Source organism: Saccostrea cucullata, unplaced genomic scaffold (assembly GCF_032062105.1).
Source record: "Saccostrea cucullata isolate Sc308-1 unplaced genomic scaffold, CSIRO_AGI_Scuc_v1 ctg8076, whole genome shotgun sequence".
Classification (NCBI taxonomy): domain Eukaryota; kingdom Metazoa; phylum Mollusca; class Bivalvia; order Ostreida; family Ostreidae; genus Saccostrea; species Saccostrea cuccullata.
Genome location: NW_026936842.1, coordinates 5,700 through 21,847, shown reverse-complemented (window position 1 = coordinate 21,847; position 16,148 = coordinate 5,700). Strand labels below are relative to the sequence as shown.

Sequence of the window (16,148 nt, the reverse complement as noted above, 5' to 3'; positions counted from 1 at the left end):
TGATGATGGGGTAATAGGGGTCAGATACTACGTCTATGAAAAACTGGTGATGGTACATGTACCATCTCATGTTTCCGAGATATGGCTCTCCTATTTTTAGCCCTACTATATAATACTTTACGAATAAACATCGGGTTCGGGGACATCGAAGTCCCCTACCCTTGGGTCTGAAATTTTGAGGGTGGGGTACAATGTAGGTAAAAAAGGAAAAAAAGAGAAGAGACATTTATTTGAATCAACAATTTACTTTGAAATGCGTGTGCTAAAAAATATTTGCATTCTTCCGTGTTGTGATGGACACTGAAAGTCACATCTAACTTAAAACAAGATTTACACACTTTTTAATTTCAGTTCATCGGCTGGTTAAACTATTGAAGCAAACTTTTATAAGAAGGAGGGTGCACATCTGGACAATCTTCAAAACCATCTTCTGAGAAATTGAAGGATTCAGTTAAATCAGCTGGGACAATATGGCGTTCTTCCTGTTCTCTATTTTTAGGAGATGGGGGGGATTCCGGAGCATCTCTAGGTTCTTCTCTATAGTTAAGGTCGAAATTTTCTGCAGGTGACGGGTTATGCCTAGGAGGATTTGACGATGTTTGTTTCTTGAAGTGGATCCCTGTCTGTCTAGCTACATGATATCCTAAAAAAAATATTGAAAAGCGTAAAAAAAATATACTGATATTCTCTGATGTTTAATGATGTTAGTTGACTCTTCAAAAGAAATAAAATGCTTTGATTGACATATTCAGTAAGAGGCATACCATCTAACATTAGCGGTGACACACGGACATTTGATTGGCTACAAGATGCTTGATTAACTGAAAGTATATTAAGTAGAAAGATTGTATCCTAAAAAATTCTTTCATATTGCCCTTTCAAAATTTTTTTCTCATGTTAAAATACCTCGTAAATAACATACAATGTAAGGTTGTTTTTAAGATAGAAATGATGGAAGAAAACCATTTATGGATAAAAAATGTGAAAAATTATTTCTCGATGTTTCTGTCAGTGTGACGTTATCGTATTAGGTAATTAAATACCTGACAATATACTATTACTTGTCTGTGTTCTTCCGTGGCTATAACAAACCATGATGGCGATTAAAAGCAGAATTCCATGCACCAAAACAGCAATCACGATTATTAAAGCTGTTGGATCCCTAGAAAATACATTTGTTGTTACATTGTTGAATGTATTACTGAAAGATAATTTATTTCCTTATATTATACTTTCATGTAATCTGATGGGTCGAGAAACATTTGTTCAAAAACACTATTACCCTAAGGATAATGAAGCCATACACTCAAGCGAAGCAACAGTCAACAATGCTTGACGACGGATGATATTCCAAAAAAAAGCGACTTCGTAGAATTTATGCGCGCACGGTTCACTGTTATATGTATTTGTTTTTTAAAAAATCAGAATAAATAATAAATATCGCATGTAGTTGAGTGTAACATTAAACATTTTCACCCTTCAAAAACCATTGTCATCCTCGGCTGCGCTTTGGTTGACAATGGTTTTCTTGGGGTGAAAAATTTCAATGTTACACTCCACTACATGCAATATTTATATAATGTTCCCTGTCGTTTTATTTCTTTTAAAGATATATTTTGTGCAGACCTGTTTTTCTTGAGAGAGAAAGAAAGAGAGAGAGAGATTTACCACATTGTCATCAACAGTTGTCCTTGCAGGTTTCACAAAATCGTAGTATTTATTGTTTGTGATTTTTTCAAAGAATTTCTTAAAAAAAAAACATTATATTTAAAGCACATGTAGGACAAAACCTAGCATGCTAGTTCTGGAAATACATATCTCTCAAACAAAGAAGAATTTGAAACACCCAGGAAAAAAGATTGATCATGTTCGTTCACTATGTGAACTTAACGAGGCCGAGTCTAATTATTTCTGCCCTAGGGATTTTGATAATTTTTTGATAATTAATTTTTACTGTTATATTTATTGTTTTAGGATTAAAATATCGAATTTTTACCACCCCTTTTTCTTAGTGGACCATCTTAAATGTTGTCAAACTTTACTATTGGACCCTATGGGAATTTGTTGGAAAATCGACAAATTATTATATTTTCTCAATATTTTTTGTACTTCTGCCCTAGGGATTTCTTTTTCATGCAAGTAAATGAAAGTAAATGTCAAAATTCACCAAATTGTGAAATTTCAAAAAAGTTCACCATCTCGATTGGTCTAGATCGAAGCCAAATACTTCTAAAAATTGCCATATTACGTTAAAAATACAATCTATGGTGACGTTGTTAGAGCGATCTCAACGTTCTTTTTTCCAATACTTGTAGTAAAAACACATTTTCAGATCAGTAGGAGTTACAAATAATGTTAATTTTGTATTAAAATGAAAATAATTTATGACTGCATGAAATTAAAATGCTGCGCAAAGTGATGCGCACTCGAATTAGACTCGGCCTCGTTAAATAATATGGGCTCTTTTGATTTATAGAGATTCCTCATAGTACGAGGGGTTATCAAAAAGTTCGTGGACTGAGGCTATAAAATCAATACTATGTAGTCTGTACTTTCAAAATTTATAAGGAACATAAAACAACAAAAAATAAGAAATGTTAAAAATTTTAGCTTGATATCTTTATTTGCTGCCAATTATCATAAAATAAAAATTATATTATAAAATCACCTAGCTCCGTCACCGTTAAGATTCGTGACATCTGACAACGTCATTGTTTTTCAATGTCCGTTTCTTCTACTTCATACACTTATTTGCAAGAGATTCCCTAGGCCTGGAGCTATATACGGACTTAAATCCGTCTTATTTATATGATTTCACAATGTCATGAACAGCGGCTTTCAATGCATATGATATTGCAAATGCATTAATTCATTGGGAGGGATCCTCGCTTGATTGTGCAGACATATTTTGCTTTTTGGAGTTAAATTTCCGCAACACATAGTCGAAGTCTTTTTTTTGACGTGATTAATGTTTCACACCTTGATTACAAATTGATATTACTTGTGCATCTTCTCCTCTCTGACTCTCTTTTACCATTAAAAAACAAGTTCTCTGGATGCATTTAATTTCTCCAGTTAATACATTTTCTAACTCTAAATCAGTTTTTTTATTGGCAGAACTTTATAGAATTTTGGAAAAGGAAACCCCTCCTCCCTTTTAACGTCACATTCAAAGCCTATTTGTTTGGACACTCCACGTAAAATTTACGATAAATTTACGAATAACTATTCATAGAACATCTAGAATGAAGTAAAAGTTACATATCTTGTATCCTAACTCAAACCTGACTTAATAGGATTTTTGGTTGTCAAATGTTCATATCAAAAGAGTTTTTCGCAGTTACACTTAGATCGAAAAAAAAAACCGTAGTGTTCGAGGTTGCGCCGCTTGGACATACTGTAGCATTGCTTACAAAAACATTACTAATTTATCACAAAATAAAATTTAAGAGTTGAGGTTTATTCTATAGATAGAAAATACGATGGTTATTGGATATATAACAATTCATTGATGTGCATAAAGCGGTTTTAATTTTATGTGGCTAGTCAACGAACTTTTTGATACCTCTCGTAGGTTTAATTGCATGGGCTTAAAATGAGTTAGGAAGATAGCGAATAGTTTTAATCTCATAAGTCCTATCAAACAAAATATTTGAAGCAGATCAAACACGGACTTCAAAATTAGGAGGTGGGATAAGGTGCCATTAAGCAAAAGAAAGGTCATGTCATTATCTGAATACTAATTTATTGTGATATTTGACTTTACAGTTGGGCTTTAACATTTAAGGGGCTCCATCCGAAAACATTAGAGGATTTTTCGTCAAGTCATATAATGTTAAGATAGAAAAGGGCTATTTGGAAATCATCGAGACTAATAATCTATACTACAGTACATGGATAGAAGTATGCAGATTAGAGAATTCTCTATCAACCTTATCTCGTAATCTTTGTTCTCTAGCAATAGAAAAAACAAACGTTAAGGATAATAAACTGGCCAAAAAATTCTTTTTTGTTGCAGAAAAATGTAACACCCGCGCTATGTATTTTTTTTTTTCAATAGCTGCAATGCCATTTACCAGACTAACGCGCATAGAAAAACATTTTTTTTTTCAATTTGTGAAAGAATCATTTAATGTAGAAATTAGAAGATGAAATGATTGCATATTTTGATAAACGTCCTTGTAAGTTTAATTAAGGGAAGAGAATGGAACAGCCACTGCTCCAGAGGTGATATGCTTAGCAGTGTTTAGTGACTGATAAACTGATAAACGACAATGGTTTTCTTATGAAGTAAAGTAGATCAAATTCAGTGGATGTAAATATATTGTAAATGATTGTGTCGTTTTTGCGACTTTTTATACCAATTGATCACTAATTGCTTAAAACTTATTTGTAAATATTTCAGAAGAGAAAATGAGGAACCCCTACGTGCTAAGAAGTACAAAGATCAAATCTATTCGAACAAATTAAATTGCATAAATTACTCGAAGAAAGAACAATTATAATATACAGCATATTTTTCCCTTTCACCTGTTATAAATTGTTGAAAAATGACTCCGGTCATTATTCTATGGGGATCATATCGATTTATATCGATATATATATTTAAAGTATACAAGCATTAAAAAGAGAGAAAACCTGGCAAATTTTATCAGAAATTGAATCAAGTTTGTACAAAATTAAAAAAAAAACACTCTTCTTGGATTACCTTACAGGAGTGAAGAGTGTACCTATTAGAGTAATTTATTTATTTGTTCGCTTAATTAGTAGTGTAATAGTTTCCAGTACTTACAATCAGCTTGTATTGTTGTAAGGACTTTAGTTTACTGTAAAAACACGGACCCCTTGTTTATGTAAATAGCATTAAAATCATTATCAGGAAATCATAATTAGCAAAACGTAATTGCTTTTCATACTTCACTGTTAGATAATTATTCTGCTTGGTATAAATTATTAGGAGTTATCAATGTAGACTTTAGTAAGACGTTCAATTAATCTGGAACATACTAAAGAATTCTTTTAAAACAATCATTATACTATTCAATATTTTAAAAGATATAATTGCAGTGTATTTACCGAACCTGAGGTTTTATTCCAAAATAATGACATAAACTCTATACTACTTGACAGGAGAGTGAAGATATAAATTATATTGAATAATACAAGATGTATTCATTTTATCAAATATTCCAATATATTCGAATATTCATAAAAAAGGTTTGCTAATACAGATGGCAATTAGAAACCATGGGAATTTCAATAGATTTTTTGGAGGACCTGGTCTTCAAAAACCACATAGATCCTGTCAACTTTAAATACTTGAGTTTGCAATCAGAGTGTGTTTAACAAAATAATTTTGCAAATCACCGATGTAAGAAAGTTTACGAGTTCCATTTTTAATTAAAAAGCAACTGTCAATGATATGAACAAGAGGCCCATGGGCCACATCGCTCACCTGAGCACTGGCCTGGGAAAAAGTAGAAATTGGATTATTATTGAATAGTTTATATCCAAAAGTAGTCCCATGACCAATCATGGCTTTGCTTTTCTTGATAAGATGATTTTTGAAGAATTTTCCTATATATGTCTACGTTAAACTTTGATTGGCCATTGTGGCCCCGCCCTACCCCCGGGTGTCATGATTGGATCTTGAATCTACACTACCGGAGGATGCTTCCATATAAATATGATCAATTATGGCTTTGTTGTTCTTGAGAAGAAGATATTTGAAGAATTTTTCTATTTATTTCTTTGTAAATTTTAAGTCGGCCATTGTGGCCCCGCCCTACCCCCGGGGGTCATTATTTGAACAAACTTGAATCTACGCCACCTGCGGATGCTTCCATATAAATATGATCAATTATGGCTTTGTTGTTCTTGAGAAGAAGATTTTTAAAGATTTTTCCTATTTATTTCTATGTAAAACTTTGGTCGGCCATTGTGGCCCCGCCATACCCCCGGGGTCTTCATTTAAACAAAATTGAATCTACACTACCTGAGGATGCTTCCATATAATACGATCAATTATGGCTTTGTTATTCATGAAAAAAAAATTAAAGAATTTTCCTTTATATTTCTATGTAAAACTTTTATGGGCCATTGTAACCTTGCCCTACCTCCGGGTGTCATGATTTGAACAAACTTGAATCTACCCTACCTGAGGATGCTTCCATGTAAATATGATCAATTATGGCATTTTTATTCTTGAGAAGAAGATTTTAAAAGAATTTTCCTATATCTTTCTATGTAAAATTTGGTCGGCCATTGTGGCCCCGCCCTATCCCCGGGGATTATGATTTGAACAAACTTGAATCTACACTACCTGAGGATGCTTCCATATACATCTGATCAATAATGGCTTTGTTATTCTTGAGAAGAAGATATTTGAAAGAATTTCCTATATATTTCTATGTAAAATTTGGTCGGCCATTGTGACCCCGCCCTACCCCCCTGGGGTCATGATTTGAACAAACTTGAATATACAATACCTTAAGATGTTTTCCCATAAGTTTCATCTTTCCTGGCCCAGTGGTTCTTGAGTAGAAGATTTTTAAAAGATACCACCAAATTTTCAAAAATTCCCAATTATCTCCCCTTGAATTAGAGCGTGTCCCTTCATTTGATAAAACTTGAATCCCCTTCACCCAAGGATAGTTTGTGGCAAGTTTGGTTGAAATTGGCCCAGCAGTTCTTGAGAAGAAGTTGAAAATGTAAAAGTTTACAACATCGACAACGACGGCGACAATGACGACAACGAAAACAACGACAGATAACGGACAAGTTGTGATCAGAAAAGCTCACTTGAGCTTTTGGCTCAGGTGAGCTAAAAGCCTGACTTTTAATAATCGTGGAGAATGATTATGTATAAAATTTAAAAGTCCGAAGTTTTTAAGTCGTAAATTGTGGTAAAATCTTGTGATTTCAAATTGTCTAAAAGTTCCTTGGAATATTTTAGTATCCAAATCTGATTCACACATTTTCTTGAATATATTGTTGCAAAGCATATATGCCGGGATATATAAACACCATTTGCAGGTGATAGCGGAAAATAACTACATAAATAAGGAAAGTAGACGAGGGAAAAGCTTACGTCATCTCGATTAAAACACAATTTAGTTGTTTATTAGCCTTCGTCGTATTTAGTCAATAGAGTATCCAAAATGAAGCAGATATGACAGACTCTGTGGTGCCTGTTCTTTATTGGTAACGTAATTACTTTCCCTTAGTTTATATATCAGATACAGCGACGATAGTTAAAAACTATTATTAAAACCAAGTTGAATTAAAAGGTTTTAGGAAAACTATTCCTATTATTTTCCTTAACAAAGAAAATTACTTACATGTACACGTTCCTTTCTGCCCAGCTTGGTTATTGTACAACGTAATACTTTAAATAATATATTTATCATACAAAATAATTTTAAGAATGAAGAAAGAAGTGTTCAGTTAAAAAAATAGGGGGTAATATTACTTTTCGTCAGTCTTATTTAAGATATAATACTACTTACACTTTAATAACAATACATTTATGGCAAAGGAAGCTTCCTGATATCAGATGTCAAATACGCAGTACAGTTAAAATGCGCAATGGAAATATCGACTAAATTTTGTTTTTAAAAATGTATTCGTAATCGGGATGGCGATTATTTTTAGTACATTTTTTATATCGAATAATTGTTATTACGATTAATAACTACATAACGAAGACGAATATATTATATATTTAGACTAGTCACGTGATGCGGCAGTCACGCGATTTTAGCACATTGACTTGAAGTATTGATGTTACATATAAATTTCACTAGTGCAATGGCATAACCAAGTTAAATTTCCAAGTTTAGTAATATAAATATTTTCAACACGCATTGTAGTTTCTAAAAAGTGCTGCGATCATGTCTAAATTTTGCAATTTCATTGCTAAAATTATATTTGTATGACCGAATGCTATATTTTTTGCTGGTCATATATTAATATATGAAATATTGATATAATTAAATTGTTTTAAGATTTCATCAGGATTGCAGCACTTTTCAGATACCTTAATAGTTCTATAGTTGAAATTTAAAAGCTATCTTTGATCCATAGAGTGTATGCCCTTGCACTAGATCGATTTATTAAGACCCCCCACATTACCTTCCGATGTACTTGCATACAAATATACAGCAGTGTCAATTAAATACGTAATGTACAGAAAATATTTTAACAAAATAGTGAAGAAGACATTAAGAGTCATTCTCTGTAAGGACCACGGATGCCCTTCAAACGAATATCACAGATTTTAATAAAATATATATGAAAAAATTATGAATGTGTATGAGATTTATTAGGTATATTTAAAATTTTGGGATGTGACCTATCCTCCAGGTTATGGCCCCCTAACACATTTTGTGGCTACCGCCATGTTTGAAAATGTCAGTTTTCTCCTAATTTGACAAAAAAAAATCAAAATAAATAATGCACTATGGTTGGATTAAGTGCATTAAATTGTGAAAACAAGGTGTGAAGTAAAGTTAAAAAATTATTTTGCTTTATCATTAACACCCCTTTTTATTTTGAAGAAATTTAATTTCCTCCCATTTTTAACCCTTAACCAATATGATAAATAACCATAATTTCAGTGCCATTTTATGAAAAATTCCAAGATAGGATTATAAAATATTAACAATATTTTGAAAGCAAACATACTTAATTATTTATTTATAATTATTCTGGGTGTGTGTTTTTTGATTTAAAAAAAATAAAACGTAATTGAAAATTGAAAAAAACTAGCATTTCACAAAAATATTATCTCCCTTTGTAGAACTCTCTAGTTCCGACAGTGAGAGGAGGTAAAAACAAAAGTATTTGTAAGCATGAAGTTTTGCTGGTTTGGAGTTCCTTTTCACAAGCCATGTGTTTTAATGATTTTTTTTATAAAAAAAATGCTTAGATTATACAGTATAGCTTCCTTGGCAGATGTGATATTGTTTGTTCTGAAGACATTCAACAACTCGCGAGTTTCAGCAATGGCCATATTGTCTAAAGTAGGTCGTATGCCACACATGTGTTACACTTGCTAAATTATTTAGTAAATACAGTGAATGACTATCGAATGTGGACGTTATTTTAACTTTTCTTCAAAATAAAATACAAAGAGGTGAAGAAGGAAGTTTTGTCAAATTCCAAATCTTCTAAGTTCACACGTGCATATTGAAAACACCAGAGGAGATGGACCAAGAATTCCCCTCCAAACAGAACATGTGAAAATTTGAAAGCAGGTCATTTGATTGGTAAAGCTGGTGCAACGCTACCAGTGTGATAGGCCTACACCATACATGTACACGTACAATGTAAGTATCTACAATTTCTGATACACAATATAATATTTGTTCTTAGAGTTATGAGTAGATGAAATTATTAAAAAAGAATTTAATCGAAATGAATGTAAAAAGGTACAGTCCAAAGACTATACTAAAGCATTTCTATCTACATATGTAGGTCTTAATAGCTATGTGGGTAGAATAAGAAATAATCTTTGGACTTGACCTTGTAGATTTCATTTTCCTTGTTCATCTTGAACACTCTATAATGATGTATGCATTTAAAGTTTAACAAGATATTAATTAAAAAGTTTGTCCAATTTGAATTATTGTAAACAGTTATTTATTTTAGACCTGTCAACATACAAAACTAAATAAAAAGTACCGTTAAATATGTGGTGAATGGCAAAAAAAATTAACAACTCATTCTTATATAATTGTGCTTTAATTAGTACCTGTAAGGAATTGAACTATTTTTATGAAAAATATACAATTTATTGTAGCATGCTGCTGTGTGACCAAGTGAGGGGCATCACAATGAAGGGGAGGATATTTAGATCATTCATGGAGCCTTCAACATTGTATTAAAACCAAATTATAAAGAGGTATAGTGTCCATGTACTATAATTTTGACCCAATGGCCTTGACTTCTATATCTTTCAAGAAATTAGACATTGGTAATAAATTTTGAAGGATAGAGGATACACCTTTCATGTTCCATATATACAGTAACTACTATTATTGACCCACTTTTCAAGGCATGTAACGTTCTGTGATGTTCCAATTTCTACCCATCTGAAATCATCCTAATTATTCTATACAAATATTTTTCACTTCAGATTCCATTTTTGTGCAACTTTGAATAATTTAAAAAAAAAACTACATGTTGAAACTTATTCATTTTATTCATTAAAACATAACCCAAGTTGTTATTTTCAAAAATTTTGACAAGAGTTTGTACCACTTTCCTAAAGAAACCTCTCTACACTTAAAAGGGCAAGATAGTTTAAATTCCAAATTATAAACATGTTGTTTACATGTATCTTTTCCATAGAAGTAAATAGCAATTATTTCTACTGATACTGTGTTGTTTTGAACATTTTTTCCTGGGGTTAAATGCCATGTATCATGTATTGAAAATGAAATTATTTACATCTTTATTCAATATAATTTTCGCAAAGTCCAAAAATCATTTTACACTGGTGTAGAGAGGATGTATGACCTGTTACATGTACAAGTGTAACTGTTTTCATGATCCAATTGGTTCCTTTAATCATTTTTTGCTCTACTGGTCAAAGACCAGAGGAGCTTATATTCATATGTGATAGTAATGTGTCCGTCGTCTGTTTGTCTGTCTGTATGTTTGTCCATCTGTAAATAGTTTTTCAAAATGCTACTCCTCCTACAGTTTTGGTCTGATTTCAATATGACTTGGCACACAAGTAAACTACACTAAGATAAATAATTCTGTGTATCGGTTTTTGTCATTATTCTATTGATTGCTTTTGTGAATGTCCCAACCGCTAGTTTTCTCTTTCTTTATTATAAGTACAAACCAGTAGAGCTACAGTCTTGACAGAGATTTCTGGTTAACTTAAGTCTTGTATTATCTACCCGGTAATCTAAATACTTGTATTGTCTATTACAGAACTCAAGAAGCCAGAGTTTTACATTTAGTCATGACCAGTCATAACATTCAGCAAATGAATGAGTATCTGATGAAAATTAGTGAGAGTTTTCAGAGAATGGGACATACCGTCTGGACACCTTCACTAAGCCTGCTAAATTATACTACAACAATATAATGACAAACATTGCTGTTATTCTCCCAAAGAACATCAAAGAAATAGTGAAGTCTTACAGTATCTGAAGAAAATCCTAGTCTTGCCTAGTATTATACCTGAGGGAAGTTTTGACCACTTATCCTGAAGTTATTCATGCATAATAACATGGGTCCACTATGCACTACTATGGATATGCTTCAAATAATAAAAAAAAAAAAAGATTTTAATAATGTACATTCTTAAATAAAAGGTAAAAAGTGTATAAACAGTAGTCTTATTGCATGTAAAATGATAATTCCATCCTTTGTTACAATTATTGAATTTTTATAAAATTGACAAAAAAATTAAAGAAATCTATGTCAAAAGTGTCTATTATTATTATTTTCAAGGCTTAAGGATAACGTTTACTTGGATGACAAAAATATTGACTGATATAAAAGTGAAAAACCACCTATTGTACATCTATGTAATTATTCACTTAAGTATGTCATTGCCCTACTATTCCTGCTAGTGGCTCTTGAGTATTTCATAGAAAATATATAAATTATTTTTCACAATATGACCAACATTTGCCCCCCTCCCCCAATATTTTGCCAATATATAGAATTCTATAAAAAACATAACTACTCTATGCTTGTGCCCCCTCAGAAAATACGTCTAATGATCTTTTGTCCTTATTTTGCTTTCTAGAAATTTTTGGTAGTTTTCACTGAGAATGTATGGTTGTGCCCCCTCCCCCCCCCCCCCACAACCCCCTTCTTCCGACTGAAATTGCCTCTTACGGGCCTGCAATCAAGTTGAAAATCTGAATGACAGGAACTCTTATTACTTACATGTATGGCCTCATTTTACTTTTGTTGTCATTATTCTGCTGGTATTGTAATTTTATGAGCTCAATAATCAAATTATTTAGATATGTTGCTGTGAATGGTTTGTGTTCATGTATACATACATATTTTTGAAATTCTTCATTGTGTATCAATCAATTACAAGTATATGACATAATGTTTGAGCTTTAATATAAATTGATAATTGAAAAAGTTATTTAAAAAAAAAATAATTAGCCCGCACTTTCTCTGCACACCATAATCTTTTATATTTTCTTTAAAAGAATAATTATAAATAATAATCTTTTAATTTTCAGATTTATTTTCAGTAATCAATTGCTTATTTAGTCCATTTAAACCATTTTGGATTAAACATGTTGTACTTTATAGCATTCTGTTTCTGTAATCAGAAATCCTGACTTAAGGTCATCCAGTCAATTCCTGAAAATGTGGAGAAGCAATTATACTACATGTATATATTCTTCAGTTAACTTTGAACTCTTGACCTTAGCCTTACGTTGTGATAGAGTTAATAAATTAACTTTTCATCGACTCTTTTTTTTCAGCTAAATTTGTAACAAATACGTTTAATAGCTGAAGAAGATAAAATTTGAGTCATAGAACAGGTGTAATTAATCCCCCGCCTTTTCCTCATTAAAAAAAGGGGGGGGGGTTAAAATGAAATAACTGTGTATTACTTTTATATCTTCACTATACCTATATTTCATTTAAGGAATTGATTAGTAGCATGATTAACATACACTTCAGTATTGTTAAAATTTAGCCACAGACGTGATTTTGAACCGATAAAAACATGAAATGAAAAAAAAATCCCATGAGCCCTGTTAACCACTGCTATGTTGCTATCCTCCCCTAAAATGATACATTTTCATTCATTTTTATCATTTAATACTCTGTTAAGGTTGTTTTACATAAACAATGTTCTCAAAAGAGAAAAACAAACTCTACAAAATATACCATATACAATGTATAACGCAGTTTTCCAATCCATATCTGAGGAAATTCGGGATTATGGGTTATTTTCATTTTGATATTTCCCGAGTTATCTGAAAAACACATGTTGGGAATCTATATGAAATTAAAGACTATAGTATAGATATTTGGAATAAACAAGAAGTTTAAAAAACCTATCTTGGAATTTAAAGATAAATGTAATTGAAATAGAGGGTAAAATGGGTTTTTCTGCATTTTGAAAAAATCATGAAATTTGGTATTTTTAGCCTTCTATCAGCTTGAAACGCCTCAGGCAAAAGAATTTATTTTTAATTATTTTAATTATATAAGAATGCATAAAATAAATTATATAATTGAAAGTGGTAATATTTTTCGTGTTTAAAGGAAATATGGGGGTTAAAAATGCTATATTTCATGAAATAGAACCTGTCAAAATGGCCATATTTGTGTTAGTTACGGTTGCCATGGCAACGGACACCCCGAAACATGAACTAAGGTGGTTTTCTCAGTTAGACACCTGAGTTCACTCTAAATACAAAAAATCACGTATTTCGTAGACATTCGTTTTTACGGCCTCCTTGGATTCTTTGGTTTTTACAGAGAATGACTCTTAAATTCAAGTTATTGGCCAATAGAATATCTGTAAATAATATTTTATTTAATTAGAGAATACAGATTTTCTTGAGAAAATATTACTTCGCAGGGGGGATAAGGAAGCATACAAAATATTTTACCTTGACTAAATCAGAGCTACATCATAACGTCATAGTAGGTGAGATGACGTCAATTTTAGAACGCAAGTTTTCGTAATATTGGTATTAAGAAATGTAATTTAACTCCAGAAAATAAATAGAAACGGGTAAACATTAACAAGAATAAAATGTTCGTATTTTGTTTTGCTGTATTCTGTCATTTTAAATGAAATCTACCACCGATGACGTCATATGTGTACATCAAGAAGCTTGGAAATTGATCATGTCGTGTAAAGAGAATTTGGCGAAGACGGCATGTACAAAAATACGAAAAATGGAGTTTAAAAGCAACTATCGTGAATATTTTGTGAAATTCATATGGAGTTCAGTTAATGAAACAGGTATGCTAATTTATTTTCATCGATTGTATTCTCTTCCGAAGACAGTCAACTAGATAGGTATCCCGGTCGGCCTTTCCTCTGTCATTTGTGACAAAAATAATGCAACAGAACAACAATATGCTGTTTATTTCGAAACATAACGTTTGTACAGATCGAAAGTTTGCCTCCTATAATACTTGGAAAGTGCTGCTAGAATCGCGAATAAAGCATGGCTATACGAAAAATGTCGTTTCATATATATAAAATTCAAAACATGGGGTAAGGTTTTGTGCGAATGTTCGGAATAATTATTTTACTGACGGGACAGTAGGATTCTAGCAGCACTTTTTAGGCAAAATAGATGTTTTTCAACTACATTATTTACTCAAAGAAATTCTTAACGCCGGGGTATTGTTGTTCTGTTAACTTATTTATTAAGGAAAATTTCGCTATTAATAGAAGTCACGTGATGCCATGGTGGTGGTGCACGTTGTTGTGTTAGACACACTTTTATCTTTATGCAATATAGATAATTATAGTTTACATTTATCAGCGGTATTGGTAAATCATCAATCTTAATTTTCTTTAAAAAGTCTAAATTTCCCAAAAAATGACTTATATGCTTCCTTAACATATCCACGTTGATCTGTCTCTCACTGCGTACAAACTACGTCACGTTGTAAGAAATGACGTCATATTATCAATTGTATTGCGATCAGTGACTTGTTTATAACTTGTTATGTAGGATTTAACTAACGACAAAACAACACGCTGTTGTAAGTTTTTTTATGTAGTTTGATGATTTTTTACAGCTTAAATTAGCAGATAAACTCATTTTGAGGTATTTTAAAGAAATGCTGTATGACGTATATTGTGTATGATGTCATAGTCAAGTTTTCCCGTACAATTTACGCTCCGCCTCCTTATTTTTACCTTAACTGTGCTGCATAAAAAAAAGGATCCTTTGAAAAAAGGAAAAATATAAAACTTACAATCAATTCTTAATCAAGTTAAACTGCGAATAACCTTTTTTTTATTTGCAAAATATTCTTACATCTTATAGCTCATACAAAAGAAATTGAAAGAATGTAGGGTTTCTTTTACAGATACATTTGAAGGTTCCTTTTCCGATCCCATGTCTTCTGTTTCAAAATATTCTGTAAAAACTGAAACCTGTGACATTTTGATAACAATATTTTTTTTTTCACTGGTAATCTTACTGGACATAACATTTATACCAAACCTTCGGGAAATCTGAACTGCAAATATTCTAATTTTTTCTACGGAATAGAATCTAATCTGTGTGGATTTGTTTATAATGGTGAAACCAAAGGATTACTTAATAAAAGAGTATCAGGTTATGGATTTCAAATAAATCAAGGGGGTCAGCAGTTTTTATACAAACATCTAATTTACCCGATCATTCTATTTTATCAATGTAAGTTAGAATTCTCGAAAGATTTATCACCACACAAACAGTCCATCACTTAGTACACCTTTCCATAGACAACGAGAAGAATTTTGGATTAAAAAACTAGTGATAGAATTTTGTTATGGATGCAATGACAATGTCGATATAGCGTTTGAAATCTTTCCAGTTTACTGTTTACAGATATATGTAAATGAGATGGGATTTTTAAGCATACACAGAGACGTAAGCATAGTCATAGGCATCAGTCGTACAATAAACCTTTACTACACGAATTCTCTTTTCATTCATTACTGCCTTCTGTAAACCAATAGTTAGGTCTACATCATATTCGCACCAAACTTGAATCTGTTCCTTTGAAACTTTTAAATAATCTTCTTAAAAAGATCAAGGAAACAACTTCTTGATTCCTCGACACTAGAATTTAGGATCGGATCTGTGATAATGAATATTGCATAGCATGGGTTTTTTAAAACCCCACGTTTAACTGAAGAAAATGCAGCTAATACGATCCGTCTTTTTAGGTCACCTGAGTGACTCAGGTGACCTATTGCTATCCGTTTTCGTCCGTCGTTGTCCGTCGTGTGTTAACATTTGAACATTTTCAGCTTCTTCTCTAAAACCACTGAACGTATTTCAACCAAATCTGGTTTACAACATCTATGGGTAAAGGTAAACAACAATTGTGATTTTGATGGTCCCCGCCCCCCTGGGGCCTGAGGGGTGGGTCCAAAAGCACTAAAATTAATGAAATGTTTAAAA

At 31.9% G+C, this 16,148-nt stretch overlaps 1 long non-coding RNA gene across 1 annotated transcript; it reads left to right on the top strand.

Annotated features, from left to right (window-relative positions):
* The first annotated feature begins 8,824 nt into the window (after positions 1–8,824).
* On the top strand, positions 8,825–11,805 carry LOC134246703 (uncharacterized). The gene is made up of 3 exons (XR_009987683.1): positions 8,825–9,322; positions 9,803–9,904; positions 10,948–11,805. It is a non-coding gene; the product is annotated as an uncharacterized LOC134246703 (long non-coding RNA).
* The last annotated feature ends 4,343 nt before the right edge of the window (positions 11,806–16,148 follow it).